This window comes from Ambystoma mexicanum, chromosome 5q (assembly GCF_040938575.1).
Source record: "Ambystoma mexicanum isolate Mex_15411 chromosome 5q, UKY_AmexF1_1, whole genome shotgun sequence".
In the NCBI taxonomy this organism is placed as follows: domain Eukaryota; kingdom Metazoa; phylum Chordata; class Amphibia; order Caudata; family Ambystomatidae; genus Ambystoma; species Ambystoma mexicanum.
The window spans coordinates 68,092,022-68,118,042 of record NC_090933.1 but is presented as its reverse complement, the minus strand read 5'-3'; the positions used below and the strand labels follow the sequence as shown (position 1 = coordinate 68,118,042).

Below are 26,021 nucleotides of genomic sequence, written 5' to 3'. Positions count from 1 at the left end.
ATCTATCGTCCTCTCTATCTGTGGTGTTCCCCAGGGGTCTAACCTCTCGCCCTGGCTTTTCAACCAATACCTGGCAACTCTCGCCCACTGCAATGCCATTTTCTGCTCAAATTTCCAGTGCTACGCTGACGACACAACTCATTTTCAGGCTGCCATCTCCTCTCCCTCTCTCATCTCTGATTGCCTAACTGCCATTGAAGAATGGTGTGCCTCCATTGATCTTGAATACCAGCAAGACTGAGATGCTCCTCATCGGCACACCTTCACCATCTTTTTACCCTCACTCTCTGGCTGGCTTCCCTTGGCCCTCCTCCTACCCCCCACCTGGGAGGCTAAGAACCTCAGGGTCATCTTTGACTCCACCCTTTCCTTCTCCGCCCACATCTCTGAGGTCTCTAAAAAGTCAAACTTCCTACTGCACCGCCTCAGAGGTACTCAGCCTTTCCTCTCCTTCCCCCAGAAGCTCATGGTATCCCAAGCTCTGGTTCTCTCTAGGTTGGACTATTGTAACAGCCTCTTTGTAAATCTACCTGCCTCTACTCTCCGGCCCTCGGCAAGTAATCAAGAACAGGACTGCAAGACTTGTCCTTGGGCTCAAGCCCTGGGATCATATCTCTCCAGCTCTGAAATATCTCCATTGGCTCCCAGTGGATGCAAGGATTAAATTCAAAACCCTCTGCATTGTCCACAAGGCTTTCTGGGGCCTGGGTCCAAAATACCTTCAGCTATCCCTACGCAAATACCTCCCCTCTGGAGCTCTTTGCTCCTCTACCTCGAACTCCCTCAGGGTCAGTTGTTTTTCAAAGAAACAAGCTGGTGGTAGATCTCGATCTTCGGCTGGGGCCTCCCTCTGGAACAGCCTCTCTGCCACTCTAAAACTTGAGAACCATCTCTGGTTCCGGTATCACCTCAAGACCTTCCTCTTTTCTTCTGCCTTCGCTCCACCTCTCCCCTGCTGATCTGTTCTTTCTTGGCCCCGTGCACCTGGCCACCCTCTGTCCTCCTGGCCCAGGTACCTGCTCACCCTGCCACCCTCCTGCACTGCCTCCGGGCAACCCCTTGCACTGGGGTCGTATCTGTACCCATACAGGCCCCCCCTTTTCTTCCTGCACCTATCAGACCTACCCTGTCTGCTGCCTTAAAACTAGCACTTGCAAATTGCTGGCTGTACTACCACTGTCTGTTGCCTTTATGATTTATTTATTTATTATTATTTATCTGTTTCTCCTCTGCTTTGCACTTTCCACTTCTCCCCCCTTCCATGCACTTTTCCCCTCCCCCTCTCCCATGCACTTGCGCGTTCTCAATGTCACTGGGCCTAGTAAAATCGCTGTTTTGTTCTCCCCTGTTCCCCTCCTTTGCCTTGTCGCACTCTTAAACACTTGTGTACGAGCGCGATAGAAATAAAATATCAATATCAATACACTATGAAGGGGTGATTGAACCTTGGGGAAGGGATCCCAACAAATTGTAATTGAAAGGTTTGAGCCTGGCGGAGGGAATCCTGTACTGAATTGTAGTAACCAGAAGGAAACAAACTTTTGTTGAACTGTATTACAGGCTAGATGGAGTGAGAGAAAGCCGAGACGTCCAGTGGATAAACTAGTGACTTTTTGTGGAAGGCAAAGTGGGCCCTGGTCCACAAAACGAACGGCATCCTTGTGTACAAAGCGAGAGTGTGTCGCAAGGTCCAAGTGTGCCACCGTACCCCGTGCTACAAAACCTGGGGAAGGGAGTTTACTCAACCATACTGACATTTCCTTTGAATACTGATTTTCCTTTGTGCATTACACATTCCGTTTACACATTTATTGTATTAGAAAGAGGGCAGGTATTAGGTTTATTAGCATAGGCCATTTTATTTTGACTAAAGACCGACTAGGACTGTATTTTCATTTTGTGTGATGGTCGAGAAAACTCCCATTTTAGCAAGACAGGAATTTTCCAATCCCTTTTAAACCACCTATAAAGGTTTTGAAACTTGCAGCTTGTGTCATTGTTTACTTGTGATACCATGCCTCACTCACACTAATCTATTCTTTGAACTGTGGTAAAGAAATCTTGGAAAGAAGGCATCCATGATTACCATTGGTGCCATTTCCTTGGCTGGTTTGTTTTATTTGAACTTACAAGAACTGGTTCAAGACTTGATGCTTCCGTTTGAACATTTGCGGAAATTCACTTGGACAAATCTAGAAGGTACTTTCCATCTAAATCAATGTAAAAAATGTTGGTCCTTTACCAGACATTTGAGGCTCTGATCCCCTATTCTTCAAAGTGACCGTCTCTCTGGAGGCTCTGAGGGGGTAATCAGATCTATTATGTTCCTTACATTATTAAGCACATTTGGGACTAAAAGATTAGCCACATTTCAACTTCCCTAATCAGTGTTATCAACAGCCCTGGGCCCTGGACTGTTTATCGTATCACCCCCACAAGCACCAATTTATGTTATGGTGAAGATAGTAAAAGCTACATTTGCAGAATCTCCAGTTTTAGATTGTCCTAAATTTCAGGCTACCGTCTTTGACCTTCCTTTAGATGTGGATGATAAAATGATGATAAATCTGGTGTCCCTCTATAGATTGTGTTGGTTTAGGGATTAGCGCTAGACCCAAGGTCGCAGTTCTTCGAGGAGATCTCATTTGTTTTCGATTCGCTTAAGCACCTTGTGAATGTTAAGGATCTGAGATTCCATGATGGCCAATCGTTTTCCAAAGGATTATTTGGGATATGTCTCCTTTAAGTCTGAGGGTTTGATGAGAATATATTCAAACGCCCAGCCCCTGAAAAGTTACCCTTACCCTTTCCCACCCATACGTCATGGGCAGGAAGAAAAGCACCTGTGGTGGGGCTATTGATACTGCAAATAACCACCTGAGTTGCTCTTTACCTACACCACAAGGCTCGTCAACATGGCAGAAATGAGCATCAGGGTCATCTGGTATGGGGTCCAGAGTCGTCCTTATAGCAAATAGACTTCTCAGCCAGCAGGATCGTCTCTGATTACACCAACTGCTTTTTTTTTTTTTAGATGAGTTCCATTCCTATTGGCATTCTAAGCACATAGTGATTTGGCAGATGATTTAGTGGTTTCAGCACTGGTTTCACTAATTTGGATTTGGATTTCTTTTTGGCTGATAATCCCGATTAGCCCCAGATGGTTCACACGCTTTCCGTTTAGCCATGCTGGTGTAAAAGGGATAAAGTACAGGGGTAGCATATGAATACATTGTTGCAGTGCTATAACATCTTGCATAAAAACTGCTAGAGGTCTAGACACAGCATATATTGGATATTCAAGGGGACCAAAGTGCTATAGTGCAGAAAGTGCAAAATGCAAAAACTCACAGTACGAAGACCAAAATATGCTAAGCATATATAGTAAAAATTGTCAGCTATCTAAAAATGTAAAAAAGTGATAAAAGACTCACACTTAAGAGTAAAAACCACCTTCAAATTTCGAACAGCATTGCTAGTGCAGCCTGGGAGCAAAAAAGGAGAACACTGGCTAGTTAAAGAGTCTTGTCACAAGTCCTTCTCCTCCTTCCCTTCTACTTTTACTCACAGTAAGCAGAAAGAGTCAAAGGCGGAAGGCAGGGGGCTCTCTTCTAGTTGGTCTTAAAGTTTGCACTTACCACCCTCCTTCCGCTTAAACGTCTAGCTTAGCACATGGGGTATCTAGTCATAGCATCGAATGCCTTTGTATCAGAAAAAAAAAGTGGAAAAAAAGCATCTAATGCAGTTTATTTTAAGGTAAAGGGTTTATTTTAATTGTATTGGGTTTTTAAAGGTTAAAGGTGGGTTGCTCCCCCCCATTGAAAAAAAAAAATCAAAGAAAAAAAATGCTTTCGATGCTTTTTTTCCCAATGCTTTTTTTTTAGATAGTAAGGCATTCGATGCTTTGGCATTCGATGCTATGACTATAAACCAGCACAGGGTCGTAGTATAAACAAGGTTATAAGTGCGCCCCTTTAAAATAAGGCACTGTGCAGTGCAATTAATTACTGCACATGCTAGATGAGTACCCAAGTACAGTTGGGGGCAACATACCTCAGTGAGGTTGAGGATGATTAATTCCAAGCTCAGGAGCAGTAGTTGGAAACATGTTCTCGCAGTAGACCAAGTGGAAGCTCAGCAAAGACCCTGCAATAGACTCCCCAACAGAAGGAGACATTATTCACTGTAATGATCTTTCTATGGATTCTTCTCCCACAGATCCCTCATCGGCCCTCTCATCCATCCCTGTTCAGAAAGCTCTGTGGGTTGCCGCTTCTGTCCAAACGAGAAGTCATCTGGTGATGGTGTTAGAATAACGGAGGAGGGCAGAAAGATTTAAAGAAGTAGATTCTGAGGAACCACCCTACCACACCTTGCATAAGCTCCCCTTGCAACATCCAAGGCATAGTGCGTGGCTAATTTATTTAAGGATGACCAAGTGGCTGCTCGGTATATATCCCTAACACGAACCCCTCTCTGGAGGGCTGTAGAGGCTGAAACACCTCTGGTGGAGTGGGCCCTGATGCCCACTGGAAGCTCTTTGCCTGCCGATTGGTAACACTCGGATATACACAAATTAATCCAATATGACCGGGTTTGTTTAGTGATGGCAAGACCCTTTCTAGACGAGGAATGGGCCACAAACAACTGGTCTCATTTCGGAAACTCAGACGTTGGAGCTACATAGAATCTTAGCGCTCTCTTGGGATCAAGGCAGTGAAACCGCTCTTCCTCTTTCGAAGGATGTGGAGGAGGGTAAAAGATAGGTAAATCAATAGACTGGGAGAGCTGAAACTCTGAAACCACCTTAGAAAGGAATCGGGTCTGACTTTAAAAGACACTTTCTCACAAAAGAACTTCAGAAAGGGAGGTTTGCAGCAAAAGGCTTGGAGCTCGCTAACCTTCCTGGCAGAAGTGATTGTGACCAAAAAGGATGTCTTAATTGTTAACAGCCGCAAAGAACATGAGTGCATAGGCTCAAACGGAGCTGCCATCAAGTAGGTCAAAACCAGATTAAGATCCCAATCTGGGAGAAAATAAATCGGGTTGGCAGAAACTTGTTGAGAAGGCCCATCAGGAACTGGGCCATGACCGGAATAGCAAAAAAGGAACCTTGGTCTGGGGACCTCTTTAACACAGACACAAATACCCTTTGACTGTGGCATCCTGGAGGCCTGAATGGGGAAAGAGTGATGGGGAAAGAGATGGGGTCAGTCTCGCATTCCCTGCACCACGCCTCAAATCTTCTTTACATTCCAAGTATGCGTGCAGGTGGAGAAGGTCTGCATGTAGCCAGCAACACATCAAGTACCTCCTCTCAGAGTTCCCAGTCATCACACCTCATCCTCTCAAGAGCCATGCATGTAGGTTAAGGGATCCGGGGTTGGGTGGAGCACTCAACCCTCCGACTGGGTTAAGAGATCCAGACGCTGAGGCGACCGGTGAGGTGGACAGATGGTCCGATCCGGAGATCAGAGTACCGCCTTCTCCTCGCCCAATCCGGCACAATCAAGATCATGGTCGCTTGAAATCTCTTCAACCTCCTGAGAACCCAAGGGATGACGGGAATTGGGGGGGAGGTGGGCTTAGTGGAGAGGGAAGATCCAATCCACCAGAAACACGACCGCCCAGTGCACCGTTCGCTGGGAAATCCCTCGAGCAAAACTGTTTGCACTTCCTGTTTGACTCTGTGGCAAACAGATCCACTGCTGGGGTACCCCAGAGAGTGAAGACCTCCTCTTGGACTTCCTGGCAAATTTCCTAGCTGTGTGAGACCGTGCTCTGCCTGCTCAGAGCATCTGCCAACGTGTTCTCTACACCGGCCAGAAGAACTGCTGGGACCAAGATTTGGTTCTCTCACAACCAGAACCACAGCTGAATTGCCTCTGCAGAGTGGGCAGGAGTGCACTTCACCCGGCTTGTTGAGGTAGTGCATGGCCACTGTGTTGTTCGTCAGGACGAGGACATGCTTCCATTAGAGATGGGGCAGAAGCTCTCAGGGCTAACCTGATCGCCTGCAACTCCAGCCTGTTGATGTGCCACCTGGCCTCTGATGGAGACCAGAGGCCGCGCACCTGCAAATCCTTGCAGTGGGCACCCCAATCCCTTCACGGATGTATCGGACCACTCAGGCCTGGGGCCAAGGAGGCCAGGAGGGTTCCCCCGCCAAAAGATGGCTGGAGGAACACACACCGCAGAGTTTGCAGACTACCTGGCTGGACACTGAAAGGCGATCTGTTGTCATGTCACATGGGAGACCGGAGTCTGCCGCTCCCTTTTCCTCCTGGCGAGTCTACCCGCGCGTTCGCGTCTGGGGACTCGCCAGGGGAGGTGCGTTGGGTGTTGGACCCGGCGGCCTACGGCGCATGCGCGGGAGACCTCTGTCGCGGTTCCGCGCATGCGCCGTGGACTGGGCTCGCTTCCTTGGAAGGGCTTGCCTTCCAGGCCTCGTTGTGGGTCCGCCGGTGCCCGGAGACGAAGCGGCTTGCGTTCCAAGCCTCTCGGGCGCCGGCGACCCATAAAAGAGGTCACGAATCGATGCAAGCCGCGTCTCAACGCGGTTTGCTTCGCTTCGCCTTGGTTGTTCCTGTGCTCCTGTACTTACCTGGGTCCAGTCCTGGGCCAGCCTTCCACCTTCCTGAGACCTGCCATGTGCCTGCCTGTTTACCCTTACCTGGGTCCTGCCTTGGGCCTGTCTGTTTACCCTTACTTGGGTCCTGCCCTGGCCTGTCTGCTTACCCTACCAGGGACCTGCCCTGAGCCTGCCTGTTTACCCCTACCTGGGCCCTGTCCTGGGCCTGCCAACTACTTACCTAGGACCTGCCCTGAGCCTGCCTGTTTACCCTTACTTGGGTCCTGCCCTGGCCTGTCTGCTTACCCTACCAAGGACCTGCCCTGAGCCTGCCAGTTCACTCCTACCTGGGCCCTGTCCTGGGCCAGCCAACTACTTACCTAGGACCTGCCCTGAGCCTGCCAGTTTACCCCTACCTGGGCCCTGTCCTGGGCCAGCCAACTACTTACCTGGGACCTGCCCTGGGCCTGCCAGCTACCCTTACCTGGGTCCTGTCTTGGGCCTGACTGCTAGTTATATCTGGTCTCCCTCATTTCTGTCTGTCTGCTCCTGTCGGACCATCAGCATCTGCCAAGATCATTTCTTTCTGCGGTATTGACCCGTCTTGCCGCGTCGGACATTTTGACTACAACTGCAGTTCTTGAGCCTCCGGAGTATTGTCATCGGACTTCATCTTGCCAGCAATCTTCACCTAAACTTTGGCCTCTCCAGTCTGTGCTTGCACAGTCCCACTGTCACTGTTATCAGAAGAGTGCCTTCGTGACATTGGGAGTCGGTCCATCCTCCACCCATTTCTAATCGTGGGTGGTGGAGAGGCTGGTTCTTCGTGCCACTTGTTCATCTTTTCACAAGCTCCAGACTGGCGACCTCTGCGAGATCGACCTCCAAGACATCAGGTACGCGGCCCTCTCGGGCTTCCCAACTTGACAGATTGAGACGCCTGCCTTCTGACCTGGAGATGGATGATACACAAGACTTGCGGAATGAGTTACTAGCTCTCAGGGCCGAGATGACCACCCTGCGCCAGGAGAATCAGACGTTACGCCAGATGATAACCCAAGGAGCGCCTAGTACCTCTCAGGTGGAGGGATCTTTGGCTCACACTACACCTATCAAGTTTGATGGAGACCCGAGACGGGTGGCTGAATTTTGTAATCACTGTCGGATACATTTCCTTTTCAGATCTACTTACTTCAACAATGATGGGGCCAAGATCGGGTATATCCTGGGAAATCTAACTGGAAATGCGTTAGCCTGGGCAACTCCGTTTGTAGTTACAAACAGTCCCATTTTGAACGATTTTGCTGCTTTTGAAAAGGCATTCCTTGAGGTGTTCCAGACACCTAATTTGGCCTCCGCTGCACAGAATCAACTGATGGATTACAAGCAGGGAAGCGCTGACATTATAGCTTACATCAGCCGCTTCCGACTTTTGGCTACCGACTCCCAATGGCCAGAAATTACGCAGAAGACTCTGTTCCGCCGAGGCCTCAGAGAGGAGTACAAGGACGAGTTACTCCATATCCCCGAACCAGAGAGCCTCCAACAGTTGATTGATCAGGTGCTCCGTATTGACCAGAGATTAGCCGAACGAAAGGCTGAGAGACGTCGGCTTGAAAGAAACTGTTCCAGGACGTCCAGTTTACCCGCAGGTTCGTTCGGTCCTACTGAATCTGGATCGGAGCCAATGCAACTGGGAGCCATAAGAGGTCCATTGTCTGAGGAAGAGAAGAAACGGAGGAGGTCTTTACGTTTATGTCTTTACTGTGGAGCAGCCGGGCATTATCTCGGTACGTGCCCATTGCGCCCGCAGAAGAAGAAGTCGGGAAACTAGGAGACCTGTCGTGTAATGGAAGGGCAACGACAGGTCTCAATCCATCTTCAGTCCCTTCAGTTGTTTGTTCGATTCGTCTTCCCATGCAACCAGCAGTGTTACAGACCTTGAAGATCCAAATTAAGTTGCCTGACAAGAATTTGGAAGTATTAGGCCTGTTGGACAGTGGGGCTTCCGGCAACTACATCGACGAGACATTCGCCTCCAGACACAAGATATTAATTTCCAGACACATTCCTTTAACCGTGGAGCTCATTGATGGAACTCCCTTGTCTTCTGGGCCCGTTTGTCAGTTCACAGTAGGTCTAGTCCTCCAGATTGCGGACCATAGTGAAGAACTCGCCTTGGACGTAATAAAGTCCCCATCCTACAAGGTGGTCTTGGGGTTACCTTGGCTGCAATATCATAACCCGGTGATAGATTGGAGAACTCAGACATTAACCTTTTCATCCACTGTTTGCGCTCAGAAATGCAAACTACCAGCTCCTACCCTGGCCGTTTCAACCTCCCTGGAAACATACGGTAGAGGGGTCAGTCTATGTTCCACGTCTCTGATTCCACAGGAATACATCGACTACGAACAGGTATTCTCTGAGCCTGGCGATATACCTCATCCTCCACATCGTTCCTTTGACTGTTCCATCGAATTGCTGCCGGACTGTGTCATCCCCCATGGGAAATTGTATGCCCTAATACGAGACGAAAAGCAGGTACTTCTGGAGTACTTGTCTGAGAGTCTACAAAAAGGATACATAGTGCCGTCTAAATCGCCCGCAGGATTCCCCATGTTTTTTGTAAAGAAGAAGGAAGGCACTTTGAGACCCTGTATTGATTATCGGCAACTGAACGATATGACAGCAAAAGATCGTTATCCATTACCTCTGATCCGCAGCATCCTTGAATCCTTGCATACTGCTCAGATCTTTTCCAAACTGGACTTACGCTGAGCTTACCACCTGGTACGTATCAAGAGCGGGGACGAGTGGAAGACAGCCTTCAAGACACCATTCGGGCATTTTGAGTATCGAGTCATGCCTTTTGGCCTATGCAATGCCCCTGCTGTTTTTCAACGATTTATGGACAACATCTTCGGCGATCTACTTGGCTTATCCGTCTGGGTGTATTTGGATGACATCCTGGTTTTTTCCAAATCCTTTGACGAGCACGTAGAACATGTTCGTGAGGTCCTCCGTCGGTTGTCCATTAATAATCTATTCGCCAAGGTGGAGAAATGCAGCTTTCACCAATCCAGCATCAAGTTTTTGGGGTTTGTGATTAATCAGGAAGGAATTGGGATGGATCCCAAGAAAGTGCAAGCCATACAAGAATGGAAACCTCCTTATGATATCAAGTCCCTTCAACGCTTTCTGGGATTCGCTAATTTCTACAGGCGCTTCATCCCTCAATTTTCTCAGATCTCTGCGCCCCTCACCAGGCTAACCAGCTGCAAAATCGCTTTCTCGTGGGATTCCGAGGCTTCTCTGGCTTTCGACATCCTGAAGTCAACCTTTATGGCAGCCCCGATTCTGCGCCATCCACAGGAGGAGCTACCCTACATTGTGGAGGCCGACGCTTCCAGCTTCGCAGTCGGTGCTGTCCTCCTACAGAAAGACCCGACTACGTTGGTTGAACATCCAGTGGCATATTTTTCTCGCAAACTGAATCCCAGCGAAAGAAATTATGCGGTGATCGAAAAGGAACTGTTGGCTATTAAGACCGCATTTGAGGAATGGAGACATTTCCTTCTCGGAGCTCGCTTTTCCGTGGAAGTACGGACAGATCATCGCAATCTGCAATACCTTCGCTCCTTGCAATGTCGAACTCCTCGTCAGGCCAGGTGGGCCTTCTTCTTTTCTCCATTTGAATTTCATGTTACTTACATCCCGGGAACCTCCAATTTGAAAGCAGATGCACTTTCTAGATCCCTTGGGAATGTGGAAGAGGCGTCCTGCCCAGCTCTGCCACTGATTTCCCCTCAACATTTCTTGCTGACTTTGTCTCCTCACCTTGAATCCATTGTGGACGCCACTCGAACTGATCCCGAAAGAGCGAGACTTCTCAGTCGTCGATTTGTGTCTGAACAAGATGGGCTTTTGTTTTTTCGAAAAAGGCTGTATATTCCTAAGGAAGCTATTCGGAATGGCATTTTGCATGGATTCCACGATTCGCCTATAGGAGGACACCGTGGGATAAGAGCCACACGGGAGTTGATATCCCGACAGTTTTGGTGGCCTGGTTGGGCTACCGAAGTCCAGAAGTATATCGAAGCTTGTCCAATTTGTGCCCAGTGCAAAATACCTAGAAAAAATCCGTTGGGATTGCTGGTACCTACTGAAATAGCACCTTACCCATGGCATACCATCGCCACCGACTTCATTGTGGAGCTACCTCCTTCAGATGGGTTTACTTGCATAATGGTGGTAGTGGACAGTTTCACTAAGCTAGCCCATTTCATCCCATTTCAGAAGATCCCTACAGCAACCCAGATGGCTTCAGCGTTCCTGCATGAAATCTACCGGTTACATGGTCTACCTGAGAAGATCATTTCAGATCGAGGGACCCAGTTCCTCTCTTTATTCTGGAGCAAGGTGTGTGGTCATCTGGGAATTCATAGGGCTCTAAGCTCGGGCTATCACCCACAGACCAATGGGCTCACCGAAAGGACCAATCAAACTTTGGAAGAGTACCTCCGCTGTTTTGCTAATGCTACTCAGTCCAACTGGAAAGCTGGTTTGGATCTTGCAGAAGTGTCTTACAATAATACAATTCACGCTTCCATTGGAGTCAGTCCGTTCTTCTGCTCTACTGGTCTACATCCTCGATTGATGCCTTTTCATCCGGTTCCTTCCAGTACAGTCCCATCTGCTGATGGCTATGTCACTCTCATTCAGAAACAACAGGAACTAGCACGCAAGATCCTGAGAGAAACCAAGGATCGGATGAAGATATAGGCAGACAGGAAGAGGAGTGTAGAACCAGATTTTCAGGAGGGTGACAGGGTGTGGCTATCCTCTAAGAACCTGCCGCTTCACAACCTGCCCGTCAAACTGGCTCCCCGATTTTTTGGGCCCTTCGTTATTACCAAGCGGCTGTCCTCTGTAGCCTTCCGTCTCCGATTACCCCCTTCTTGGCATATACACCCCGAATTCCATGTGTCCTTGTTGAAACCTTACGTGGTCGATACCTACGGCCGCGCCTGTCATCGCCCGGCCTCTGTCCTGGTGCAAGGCGTTCCAGAGTTCGAGGTTCACGAGATTTGTGATGCCCGTTATCGCAGGGGGGTACTCCACTATTTAGTTGATTGGAAAGGGTACCCGGCCTGTGATCGTACCTGGGAACTGCACGAGCACGTGCATGCCCCCCGTCTGGTACGTGAATTCTATAGACGGTTTCCTTGGAAACCTGGGGCCCCGGGTCTTCCTGGGAGGGGGCATAGTGTCATGTCACATGGGAGACCGGAGTCTGCCGCTCCCTTTTCCTCCTGGCGAGTCTACCCGCGCGTTCGCGTCTGGGGACTCGCCAGGGGAGGTGCGTTGGGCCCGGCGGCCTACGGCGCATGCGCGGGAGACCTCTGTCGCGGTTCCGCGCATGCGCCGTGGACTGGGCTCGCCTCCTTGGAAGGGCTTGCCTTCCAGGCCTCGTTGTGGGTCCGCCGGTGCCCGGAGACGAAGCGGCTTGCATTCCAAGCCTCTCGGGCACCGGCGACCCATAAAAGAGGTCACGAATCGATGCAAGCCGCGTCTCAACGCGGTTTGCTTCGCTTTGCCTTGGTTGTTCCTGTGCTCCTGTACTTACCTGGGTCCAGTCCTGGGCCAGCCTTCCACCTTCCTGAGACCTGCCCTGTGCCTGCCTGTTTACCCTTACTTGGGTCCTGCCCTGGCCTGTCTGCTTACCCTAGCAGGGACCTGCCCTGAGCCTGCCTGTTTACCCCTACCTGGGCCCTGTCCTGGGCCTGCCAACTACTTACCTAGGACCTGCCCTGAGCCTGCCTGTTTACCCTTACTTGGGTCCTGCCCTGGCCTGTCTGCTTACCCTACCAAGGACCTGCCCTGAGCCTGCCAGTTTACTCCTACCTGGGCCCTGTCCTGGGCCAGCCAACTACTTACCTAGGACCTGCCCTGAGCCTGCCAGTTTACCCCTACCTGGGCCCTGTCCTGGGCCAGCCAACTACTTACCTGGGACCTGCCCTGGGCCTGCCAGCTACCCTTACCTGGGTCCTGCTTTGGGCCTGACTGCTAGTTATATCTGGTCTCCCTCATTTCTGTCTGCCTGCTCCTGTCGGACCATCAGCATCTGCCAAGATCATTTCTTTCTGCGGTATTGACCTGCCTTGCCGCGTCGGACATTTTGACTACAACTGCAGTTCTTGAGCCTCCGGAGTATTGTCATCGGACTTCATCTTGCCAGCAATCTTCACCTAAACTTTGGCCTCTCCAGTCTGTGCTTGCACAGTCCCACTGTCACTGTTATCAGAAGAGTGCCTTCGTGACATTGGGAGTCGGTCCATCCTCCACCCATTTCTAATCGTGGGTGGTGGAGAGGCTGGTTCTTCGTGCCACTTGTTCATCTTTTCACGAGCTCCAGACTGGCGACCTCTGCGAGATCGACCTCCAAGACATCAGGTACGCGGCCCTCTCGGGCTTCCCAACTTGACATCTGTCAGCACTCCTAGATACTGAGAACACTGATCCCTCAGGAGCCACTGGTGGGATCTCATACTCAGCCTGGCTTCTGGCACTAGAAAAATACAGGAGGCCATGAGACCCAATAGGCCGAGGAAGGAAGCCTCTCCTCGGGAGGAAAAGCCTTCCCAACCAGGGTGTCTAGGTTTGCTCAGATGAAGTGGAGCCGCTGAACTGGTGCCAAATGGGACTTTGTGAAGTTGAGGGAGAAGCCCAGTCTGTGCAGTAGAAGGCAGATGTCCTCTAGATGAGAAAAAACCTGCCTTGTTGACTTACCTCGTATCAACCAGTCGTCCAGGTATGGAAATACATGGACCCCGGATCTCCTGAGGTGTGCTGCAACTACCGCCATGAGCTTGGTGAAGACCCTTGGCGTGGAGGTCAACCCAAAGGGAAGCCCCTATGAGGAACCTTAAGAACCTCCTGTGCTTTTGGTGTACCGGCACATGGAAATAAACATCATGCAGGTCTATTGATACTAGCCAGCCCTGAAGTTTGAGAGAGTGGAGAATCTCTCTCAACATCACCATCCTGAGTTTGTCTTTCCTCAAATAACTTGTTCAAGGCCCTGAGGTCCAGGATGGGACGGAGGCCTCCTCCCATCTTGGACACTAGAAAATACTGGGAATACCAACCCTGACCCTCTCTGATCGCGAGGTACCTCTTCCACGGCACCCTTCGACAACAGGGGTTTACATTTTAAATCTTTCCTGGAGCTCCTGTCCTGGTTGGATTGGAAGTGGTGGAGGTCTGTCTGGAGGCCTCTCTAGAAAAGGCAAACAATAACCCCACTGAAACAACTGCAGGGCCCAGGCATTGGACGTTATTTCCTGCCTCTGGGGCCAATGCCATGCCAACCATCCACCAACCGGTGCATCGTGGGAGGGGAAAATCAAAGCGGCTTACAGGACGTGGTTGCTCCTGCCGCGTTCTACCTGGCACAGGGTAAGCAAGGTCTATAGCATCTGCCCCTGGAGGCAGAGCAGAAGGCAGGCTTGGCCGGCTGTGCCGCTAGGCCCAATGATTTAGCAGTCAACTTGGATTCAGTAAGCTTCTCCAATGATTCATCAGCTTTCTGACCGAAAACCATGTGACCTTCAAAAGGCATGTCCAGCAGCCTGTTCTGAATATTCAGAGAGAAGCCAGAAATGTTTAGATAGGTTTGGTGTCTCATTACTACTGCTGAACCCATTGCTCTGTCTACGCAGTCTGCTACGTCCAGGCCCGTTTGCAATGACTGCTTGGCTACCTCCTCTTCCCATTCTCCACCAGCTATAAAAGTTTGTCCTGCATGGCACCCTCAGGGACGTATTCAGCAGCATGTTCCACTGTACTTGAAGAATCCACAGGCTATGTTTGTGGCCTTGAGTGCCATGCTGCCAGAGGTGAACATCTTTCTGGCCAATGCATCCGATTTCTTTCCCTCTCTGTCCGTAGGCAGATTGGAAGTGGATGCGCAGGTCTGGTGGAAATAGTGGCAGCCTGTATAACCAACCCTTCCGGGGATGGGTGTATGGCGAGGAAAGAAGGGTCTCCTCTTGCCGGCCGATACTTCCCTGTAAAATTGGCATTCACAGGGGGAATAGTACAAGGGTGCTGCCATAAGGAGGCTAAAGGGTACGCAATGGCTGGGTTGAATGGCATGTTATGGTCAACTGTGGGGCCCTTGTCCAAAATGTCAGTGAGCAGAAATCCCTGAAGAGGTGCGGTGGACGCCGTCAACCGAAGGGTGTCAACAACCCTGTGAACCAGATCCCTGAACTTGATATTAGCATGGGTATAGGGCTGGTTTTGTTGTAACTCAAGGTCTGGGGAAGTATCAAGACCACTGGCGTCTTGTAGACCCTGAGCTAGGGCCAATAAATCAGCATGGTCATCGAAAAAGTAGACGCTGCTGGCTCCCATGTAAATGGGGTCGACTGGATCATCAGGGTCATCTATGCCAAATGAATTGCATCGAGTTGAAGAAACTCAATCTCGACAGTGGCACAAATTAACCGGTGCAGACTGTCGGCGCAGAGGGCTTGAGAATAGGTTTCGAAGCCAAAGCTTTCGATGCTAAAGGTTCTTTCAACGCAGAGGGATGCTTGTATGATCGATGGGCATTGTGGGACTCTGCCTTATGGCCATCCAGCAAGTTATGCCTGGTAGGTGTGACGCCCAAAGGCGGTTGACGTCGACGGAGTGGATGGCTTGGGGTCGGAAGTACTGAGCACCGCTTTTGTCACCAAAGTTGCTGGTGGGGGGCCGGAGCCGCACCTACAGCAGCTTGTTGCCTAAACATAACAAGCATGCAAGTTTTAAAGCTTTGTCACTCTTCCGAAGTGGTCAGTCCCGCCGAGGGCCTACCACCTTCCAACGACGAGCTGGACTCGCATCAATGGCGGTGGTGTTGCATCTTCCGTGAGGAGGATGACGAAGAATGGCTCCTGGAGTTGGACTGTTTCTTAGTCTTCATGCAATGTTGTTCCTTTCCTTTGTCGGGGGTGGGCTCCTCCGCCTCGGCCTCCGAAGACCGGACGAGGGACTGCGCCAGCGATTTGGTGACCGGTCGGCCCAAAGCCAGTTTCCCAGCCTTCTCACGTAGGGACACTGGCTGCATCTTTGTGCATGATGCACAGGTCTCTGTGTCGTGACCACCACCTAGGCACCAGAGACATGTCGCGGGGGTCAGTTACAGACATTTTGACCTCGCAATCGCAGCATCGCTTGAAGCCCGTAACCCTGTGAGACGACATTGCGTCGAGGTTTTCTGAGCAAATTTACAACTAGGTACAAAATAAACGCCAAGTAAACTCGAGTTGTGCTCCCGTTGCAGCGTGCAAACACGCTGAAAAAAGGAACTGAAGCATGGGGCGTAGTGATGTGCTATATATACGATGCCTGATGTCACTTCCGGAGCGGACGATCGAGGGCTGGACAAAACAGATCGACAGCCGAGTCGAGGTCCACTACGCCCCCTGTCGAAAGGTTACCAAACTGCAGAGCTGGATGATGGATATCTATCAAGATGAGGAATTTGCTGGAGAAAAGCAATCCATTGAACTCCTGGCTGTGCATGAGAGGCGTCCAACTTTTCAAAGCATACAAGTAGAAAATATCCTCACCCAGCCATTAGCTCACGGGAATATTCTTGAGGCTGAATCCCAAAGACGCCCGATAGTGCTAGATATGGCGCAGACTTAGATTCTGGCGCAGGTCACCTGATAGCGTCTTTACAGCGTGTCCAGAAGGTGGGGCTTAGCACTGTGTGCAGTCTTCTTGCTTTGCCCCCTTACTCTTCCCAGCACAACAGTCCTGGACCTAGCACGGACTTGTACGCCAGTGCAAGGTGCCTGGTTAGCGTCTTTACAGCAGGTTCAGGAAGCGGGTTTGGCGCCATGTGAGGCTTTCCTGTTTTGCCTCCTTCCAGCCCAAACTCATTGAACTTAGTTTGGACTTGGGTGGCCTTGTTAGCATCTTTACAGTAGGTCCAGGGGGGCAGGGCTTAGTGCAGTACACAATCCTCCTGCTTCATCTCCTTCCTCCTCCAAGCACAAACAGGCCAAAAGCGCTGTGTAACGAATGCCATGTTACAAATGAATACATTGCTAGGGAAGCCTTACACAAGCACCATGTCCAATTCCTGAGGATACACCACCAAAAGAGCCCAAATAAGTCAGATATGTTCCACAGGCAAGCAACTAAGATTTTGCATCGACTGAATCTGAAAGTTTGCAAGGGAAAAGGCTTGAGTCTGGAATGGAGACTGAAGACATGATGTAGACATTGTGACATAAGAATCACCATAACATGCAACTTGGTAGAGAAAGCTCAACACCTTTATTAACTTGATCGGGATGGGTACTTGAGAAGTCCATTAAAAATCATAGGTTTGTCTAATACAAAGCTTAAGCATGAGCAAACTGAAAGTTTGTGTCAGACTCCAGGGTTATCTTGCTTGATCTTCCAGGAAACTCATCTATCATCTCCTTAATGTACTTTTATCTGTTTTTTTAGCTATAACTCTCAGTAAGTTCTCCAAACTCTCTTGGTTTGGTTTCCACCAGTGTCCGAGGTATAGCGCTCAGAAAGCGTGGTAATCTCTCTAGGTCTGTTCTCTGCCAGTGCCCGAGATACAGCTCTCTAGGCCCGTTTTCTTCCTCTTGGATTCCGAATTTCCCTTGAGGACCTTTTTCCTCCGAGTTCTATGCCCTTCAACCGTGTCCCTAGTTTTTTATTGTGCCCAATAAAAGTTGTGAGTGGTTATTCCCCAGCCACAATCCCTGCATAGTATTGGGTATTCCGCTTTCCTTGTGGGTTCTTGTCGGCCATTAGCCCTTTCTCATAATGGCTATCCTTTGTAGTCCCCTACTGCCCCACTGTAAGTAACTGAGCTTTAGTGGTACTGGTTCTATTGTGCAAATTACCTGAGTGGAGCTGTGGTTCTTCATTTAGCTGCTCTGGTCCTGCGCCAATATTCCTTTGTTATATTATAGTGCATTTGTAATACGCCTTATGTACCATTGGTATGATCTGAAAGAGCTGTGGGTTGAACGCCCTCGGGGACCGTGGTGCATATCAGTTGAGAGTGTAATGTAGCATATAGTGCACGTGTGCACTTAGTATGATTGTTTGTTTTATTTGCTTATATAGCTCACCGAACCCAAGGGTATCTGGGCGCTTTACTTGAGGAACATCATGGTTACAGAATATATACAATAGGAATTACAATAATGAGCAAGATAATGTACAACAAGAGGTATACAAGAAATATAATATTGACATAGGTAATGTACAGGAATGTACAGGAGAGCTGCGGAGTGATAGAAGTGCCAGGTGATAATTGGCTGGCTTGTGAGAATAGCCAGGATTTTACTTTGTGTCGGAAGCAGAGGAACATAGGGTCTAATCTAAGAGCCAGAAGTAGCTTGTTCCAGGCCTTGGCTGCAGGCACAGGGAAGCTGGAACCTCCGGCTTTGGACAGCCTGAATTTGGGAATGCTGAGGCAGTGTGTATAAATGCCTCTGGTCGGTCTGGTGGTTTTGTTCCCGGAGATTTTGTCAGTCAGATACTTAGAGGCAGAGTTGTTTAGACACTTATGGGTGATCATGAGTGTTCTGAACAAGATTCTATCTTGGATAGGGAGCCAGTTTGTGTTGTGTCTGATTTGTGAAATATGATGCGACCGTGGAATGTTTATGGCAGTTCAGAGGGCATTGTTTTGCAATACTTGAAGCTTATGCAGGTTTCTTTGACTGGTGCCGAGGTAGAGGGTGTTGCAATAGTCCAATTTGGACAATATCAGGGCTCTTGCAAGGGTGGTGCAGCTGCTAGTGGACAAAAAGGGTCTGCAGGCATTTATTAGTTTTGATGTGTAGGATCATGTGGATGAGGTGGAGCTAACTTGTCTTTGTAGGGTTAAAGCCGAATCAAGGTAAAAGCTTAAGGTTTTTGCTTCATTGTCCACTTTGATGAGATTGCCATCAATGTTGAAGGAGGAGTAATGAGGGCCAAATTTGGTGATGCTCAATTTTTATCCAATGAGTAATAAAATAGGCACCAGAGGCCAAGACCAGAGTGAAATCCACTACCGCGAACCCCCAGTGCAAAACTCCCCCGGCACACTGAGCTCCGTAACCATCCCATATAATGATGCCACCCGCCGTTAACCGCATACACTCATTTTTATCATTATGCTCACACTCCACTTTACACCAACAAACAATAGAACGAAGCTACACCCCTCGATCAATTCGGCCTAGCTACACACATACCTACATCGCTCACATAACACCTCAAACTGGTAGAACGCAGCTGTACCCCACAACAATTCAGCCTAGCAGCACACATCTGTGGCACTTGGCCCAAGGCAGCCAGAATGCAGACTCTGAGATCACCCTCCATGCTGCGCACAACACTGATCTCTCACATCCACCGCACTACACTTAGTACTAGAATGCTGCCAACACACGCAATCCGCTCCGGCTGCACAAAACACCAAACCTGGATCACAAATGCTACTTCTTGGTGATCTAAATCTTGGTCTATACGATAAAACAGATACTAATGACCTGATCATCCAAAACACTATTGCTGAACTAGGTCTCTCATTATGCATCTCTGACCCCACAGACAGTAAAGGCAGAATCCTCGATTGGATTGCTGACCTTAACTGCAATACGAAAATACTCTGACAGGGTTGTTGGTTAATATTCCTGGCACGGGGTCGCCTCTATTGATACTATAGCACTAGAAATACTTTGGAGGTTGAGATCGGTGCGTGTGGCTTTTAGGTAGGAAATGTATCGGTTTCTGGGCCGATTTCTGTGTCATGGATGCCCTGCATTCCGGGGAGAGAGAGTTAATTTACTGGTTAGTGGTATTCCATGGCTCGCATGTTAAGTTTCAGGTTAGTGCTTGTTCTTGTTCTCACTGGACTTTGTTAATTGTGGATTGATTTATGGCGTTGAGTGCATCCTTCATGGATTTAGGAAGAGCCATGTTTTACTGCTTTACGGAAGGCCATGTAATCCTGAGTGTGACGAATACAGGGAGGTAGCGAATTCCATACGGTTGGTGCCAAGGTTGAGAAAGCTGACATGCCCAGTCTAGCTGAGTTGGAGGCTGGGATCCTCAGAAGGAGGGCTGTGCTTGACAGTAATGTATAGACTTCTCCTGGAGGTATGATGGGCCAGACTTGTGCACTGCTCGGTGTGTGAGGCATAGGATTTTGAAAGTGGCTCTTCGACTGATGAGAAGCCAGTGGAGGGTGCAGAGAGCAAATGAGATGTGGTCTCTTCGCCCAGGAGCAAGCAGGAGTTTAGCAGCTGTGTTTTGGACTCTTTGGAGTTTGCTAAATTGGTATGACGGAGCGCTTAAGTACATGGAATTCGCATAGTCTAGTCTGGGCATGACAATTGACATAATGGAGGTCAATCTGATGAGGAAGGAGAGATGAGGGAAAATGCGTCTCAGCAGCCTGAGGTGGTAGTGACAGGATTTGGATACGTTACTGATCTGGTGGGAAAGGGTTAGGTCCGAGCCCAATATGCATCCAAGGTTTTTAACTGTGTTGGTGGTGGGGAAGGGGTGCCGAGGGAGGGTGGCCATGGGAGTGGTTGAGGGAGTAGAGCAGTGTTGCCACATACCATGATTTCAGTTTTCCCCGGGTTGAGAAGGAGGTGGTTTCTAGCCATCCATTGATCAATATCACTGAAGCAAGCTGCGAGGTCAGGGGGTGACCAGAGCTTATTTTAGGGATTCACAGGATAATTTGGATGTCGTTGGCGTAATTGTAGCAGGTGAGGTTGTGCGAGCGGATGATCCCTGGCAGTTGGGTCATGTAAAGGTTGAACAGGAGCGCAGAGATTCAAGCGCCTCGGGGTACTCTGTTGTCACTGGGCGAGCAGGGAGGTAAAAGGGGGGTAAGGGTAGCAATTTGTTTTTGGTTGCTAAGGAATGAGGCAATCCAAGTGAGAGCTAGGTCTCAGATTTCAAGGGAGTGGAGCTGGTTGAGTGGTTAATGGTGTTAAAGGAAGCTTTCCTTTCGAGCCTGTGGTGACTTTGAAGTTGTCCCAGATCGAGATCAGTGTGGTTTCCGTTCCATGGCGGGGTCAGAAACCAGACTAAGCTTGGTCTAGTAGGTTGTTGTATTCTGCGAAAAGGTTGAGCTGAGAGTAGAGCAGTCGATGAGTATTGCTCAGAATCTGGTGTTGGAAAGGGACCTGTAATTGGATGGCAGGAGGGGGTTGAGGACTGCCTTTTTCAGAAGGGGTTTTGGAAGGAGCCTGAGGGGAAGGAGTTGCTGAGTATGGACCTAGCTTGGTCTCTAGCACAAGTGGAGAAGATGATTTCTTTGAGGAGGGGGACCGGGCAGGGGAGACCCCGAGGTTCAGTTGCTGCACAATAGAGTGAGGAATCCCTCACTCGAGATCGGCTTGAAGGAGTTGAAAGTTGGTGCTGCAGGGGGGTGGAGGGGATCGTGAGCGGGGAGAGCTGGCAGGGGGGTGAGGTTGGAGAGTTTGGTATTAGGGGTGGCTGTCCTGTAGAGTGTTGTTCTGTAGAAATGATAGAAAAGGGAGTCACAGATCGCTTGTGTGGGTATGGTAGGGGCAATGTGCAGGTGGGATTGATGAATTCTGAGATTACCCTGTGGAGCTCTTTACTACTGTTGTGGCAGTTGAAGATTCCATTATTATAGTAGGTCTTTTTGGCCTTTTGGATCTCAGTTTTCTAGTTACGGTAATGGCGAGCGAATAGGAATTTGATACAGGGAGTCTTTGTTGCTCGCCATTTGTGCTCGAGGGAGCTGTTGTGGGATTTGATAGACTTCAGGTGGGGTGTGAACCATTTGGGGATAGGTCCTTTGCGGGTGCAGGTGGGTCTTGAAGGGGTGAGAGGGATGAGTGAGTCATTGAGCCAGGAGTCAAAGGATTCAATGGGTAGAGGTCTGTCTGGGAGTGAGCGTAGTAGGGCTTCAGCTAGGTTAGGTAGTACCTTGACCATGTTCCAGCATTTGTGGTCTTCTGATGAGATGAGGTGGACGAGGGGTGGTGGAGTAGGTGTGTGGAAATAGAAGGGTAGGGCTGAGTGGTCTGTCCATATGAGGGGTTTATGGATGGACACCAAGATGAGGTCAGAGGAGCTGAAGATTGCATCAAGGGTGTGGCCACCGGTGTGGGTGGGACCTGAGTGCTCAGAGAGGTTGAGTGCCTGGGTTGGGTCATGGGGTTGTTGGGATTATCAAACCAGATGTTGAAGTCGCCCAGTAGGGCGAGTGCTGGACTGTAGCTAGTGAGTCACAGAGATAGTTTTCAAAAAGTCTGCCGTATCCCGGTGGCCTGTAGATGAGTTGGAAACTGTCAGGGAGTGGCAGAGAGGGAGAGTCAGATTAGAAGGGATTCGCAGTTAGCTGTGCATGGCTGGGTTTCGATGAGAGAGATGGATAAGTTGGGTTTGTGGAAGATAGCAATTCTGCCACCGCTGGAGGATTTGTTGTGCGGGAAGAGAGTGTAGCTGGGAGGGAAAGCCTTGTGTGCGACTGGTTTAAAGTCGCCTCTGAACCATGTTTCTGTGATGAAGATGAGATCAGGGTTTTTGGTGGATAGAAGGTCAAAAATGCTGTGACTGTTTCTGGCCACGGAGCGGCCCTCGAATAAGAGGCAGGTGGCTTGGTGGGAGGAAGTGGTTATACTGGTGTTTGTGACAGGATGGGCATGATGGGCCTAGGTGGCCGGAGGGAGAGAGTCGGGAGCAGACGATTGCTGGGAGAGTCGGGACAATCTGAGTATTCAGTAATGACGTTAGGTGGGAGAGAGGAGGTGCGGATGGGTGGAAGCAGGAAGAGAGAGCCTGCAGTGGCTGCTTTGGATGCGATGGAGGTAGTTGAATGGAAGGAGCGGGCGGTGGACATGGAGTGGTGTTGCGGCCGTGCGTGGGCATCGACTAGATGTCGGGTTGGTCATAGGTCTGGAGGGAAGTGGAGATGGGGAGGTGGTATGGAAGGGATTGTGTCTGAAGAGGGACAATCTGGGAGTTGATAGAGAGTTTCTGGCAGCTGGGCTGGGGGTGTACGGGATGATGGACTGATGTAGGCGAGGAGAGGCGAAATGGTTGAGGGCGAGGGCCGGTCGTTATTTTTGGGTTTTGAGCGTTTAGTCACGGGAGGTGTGTGAGAGATGATAGGAGGTTGGGGGAACAGGCGATAGTTCTGGAGAGAGCAAGCAGTGCCAAGCTGAGGGAAGGAGTGGATGGGGGATGTCTTGGGGGGTGGGAGGGTGGGGTGAGTGGGTTGTGGGTGGGTGTGTGTGCGTGTGAGAGGCGAGCAGGGGGGAGGATGATGGAGAGTGGTTTGGCACTGGGCAGGGTAAGGGGAGGGGAGGGGAGGTGTGGGCGGGTTGGGCCTGCTGAGGGGGGCAGGGTAGTGACGGATGGTGGGCCGAGGGAGGGCAGTGTTGGAGGGTTGGTTTGTCGGCGGGATGATTGGGTTGGAGTAAGGACATTGACATCTCTGTGAAAGAGTGCATGGTGATGTTCGGGGGGTGGAAGGGTCTGCAGGGATTTGGCGGAGGCATGGGGCGTTGTGGGCTGGGGTGAAGGTCTATTGGGTAAAGCTCTGTGTGGATGGGCAGATGAAATGGTGGTGGCTAGGGGTGTGTGTATGTGAGCTGGGAGTGTTTGCTGGGTGCACGCCTGGTATTGTTAGGAGGTGAGGAATGCCAAATCCTTCGGCACCACATTGGTACACAAGACAGTTAAGGGCATTGATCCTAATACTGCAATTCCGCACAGTGTGGGGGACCGCAATCTGTGAGATTGAAGGTTGTACTGAAAGCTGTTCACTTTGATCTACTATACTAGTAATGTGTAAGACACAAATGAGGGTCTACATGAAACGGGTGTGGGGGAGAAAGCCTGAATCTTTCCAACTGACCTATGCTTGGATGAGAATCACTGCTCAGCCTCAGACTCCCAAACACCTATGTAGCAGTCATGACTCCGGCATTGATGATCCTAAAGGTTATACTCAAATGAGATTGTCACAACATTTTAATATCTCATGGGTATGGAAAAGCAGAGAGGGGGAACATTTTTCAGCTCAGGTGTCCCATTCTAGAATAAGGAGTTAAGAGAGAACATGAGTGTAGAGAGTCTTGGAAGTAATATACAGAATTTCTTCACATGCCCTATAACCGTACGGAAGAGGCATGAAACCAGTATGAAGACACAATCAGTACCTAATTTAAGTAGGTCTTCTACAGTGTGAGAAACCTGGAAGTGTCTCACCCACCATTATCTGGGGATTTGTCATCCAGGTGGCCAGGGCACGGCCATCGCTATTGAATCCAGTTCCTGGGGGTGGACCAGTGCGGGGGGATCACCTGGATGAGGGTTCTTCGGGGAGTGGGGCACTGAAGGGCGAGATGTGGTATCCCCTTCCCTTTAACACCCTTTCCCCATCCTACCAGGTAGGATACCTAGACGCTCAACCCCTGCCCCCTTTCATGACACAAACACTTTCTCACAGACAGTTCATCATGAGCGACAACAGATTAACAACAGAGCCGTATACCTGACATGTCCAAACACCATGGTTAGGTAAGGTCAGGTAATTACTGATCATTACACACACCTGACTCCCATCACGCTTCCCCACACAGATAAAAGGCTGAGCACGAAAGCACACTTTGTGCGAGTAAAAGCACCCGAGGAAGCAGCAGTTCCAAGATGGCAGTTTAACACAAGAAGAAAGGCGGCAAAACCAGAGAGGGTTGCAAGGAGGGAAGTACCCTTGACCTCTAGAAACCATTATTTTCACGAGCCTTGGATAGTGAAAAGACCAAGACCGGGAACTGAAGCTGAACCACCCTACAATGTGCATCAAAGGTATCTGGGATGCTCTTGTGTCGATAACCCAAACTGGGAGAAGCGATTGCCGCTGTGGTACTGTCCTTGGCTCCTGCAAGAAAGCTGCACCAGTAAAAGCAGCACAGCCGGTGAGTCGGGGAAAATGATATGAAATCAGCTTGTGTTTAAACCAAGGTTGCAAGCGACAACACTGTATGAAGAAATCCACAAAGGACAATGTTTGAAGTGCATGTAATGAGAGGCGCGTATAAGTGGAAACTAAAGGACTGAATGTACATTGAAAAAGGCAAATAACATACCGTTACAGAGTGGTCCGGCGCCACACGGGTGCTCATTTGAAGGTCTCTGTTAGGTATCCAACTGAATGGCAACTGCATTGTTAAAAAATAACTTTGTATTGAAGTGGTCCTGCGACGGGTCAAGCAAAGCCCTGTGCACATTTGAAAGTCTTTGATAAGTATAAAGTGAACTGCAATTGGTCCGAGCCCAGCTGAGGCAGACTAATTGAAAGTGGAAAAGGGATCTGAACCGTGAGTCACCCGAGAAGGAATATATTTGGACCCTTAAAACAAAGGGATCTGAGCCTGGAAGAGGGGGATCCACCGTAATAGAAAAGGGATCTGAGCCCAGCTGAGAGGGGATCGAGAGAGAGAGAGCTGAATCACATAATTACACAAGAAGAAAATATCTTTCTATTTTTGTTATGTACATTCGGCCCTCTGAATCAAGAGACTTTGATGAGAAAAGAGACTTGGACACAGAATGGCCTGATGCTGGAATTGGAACGGTATCCTCAGGTTGAGGAAGCCAGCGTGTGTGCTTGGCTCGAGTGAACCGCCTTGCCCAGTGCTGAATACGTGGGGAGGGAGGCCAACCGCCCAAACATCCTGACTTATCATTTTGTGAACACCTCTTACATTTTCATGAACATTACCCCACACTATTTGGAAAGTAGCAGTAAGGATTAGCAATAGGTTTTTCTAGTATATGCCCTTTTATTTTGACAAAGACTCCACAAGGACTGCATTATTATTTTTTGATGGTCGTAGCTTGCTACCATCTGTAGATTTAAGTTTTTCACCCCCTTCTGAACGTTCAATGAACATCCTTGAACTGTGGTCACTTGTGTCTGTCTTATTTTGATACTGTGCCTTCCTTACAACAGAGACAGGGAAGCGTTAAAGCTATAAAAGCAAAAACATACCAGAAGATAAAGTAGTTTCTATTTCTTGAAGCAGGCAGGGGAAGCAGGCATACAAGGAATCTTGAACTCTGAAAGTGCCATAATATCTATGCAAATAGAGATCCTACATTTTAGGAATAATGGTAGCCACATAAAAAAAGGGTGTGTGTGTGTGGGGGGGGGGGATTTGTGTGTGTTCGTGTGTGTGTTCGTGTGTGTGTGTTCGTGTGTGTGTGTGTGTTCGTGTGTGTGTGTTCCATACAATGATCATCAGATGTCTTGTGCTAATAGAAGTGGCTGGCTTTCCATTCAGATTTGCTAAACTTGTGTAAACGAGAGAATATCATGATGTCAGATCCTGAGTGATCGTACAGAAGATGCACTTATATGGCACAGCCACAT

General features: G+C 49.4%; 1 protein-coding gene across 1 annotated transcript in view; it reads right to left on the bottom strand.

The window, feature by feature from the left end:
* The window catches only part of NFX1 (nuclear transcription factor, X-box binding 1), a 2,569,209-nt gene that overhangs the window by 137,766 nt on the left and 2,405,422 nt on the right, over window positions 1–26,021 (bottom strand). The window lies entirely within an intron of this gene.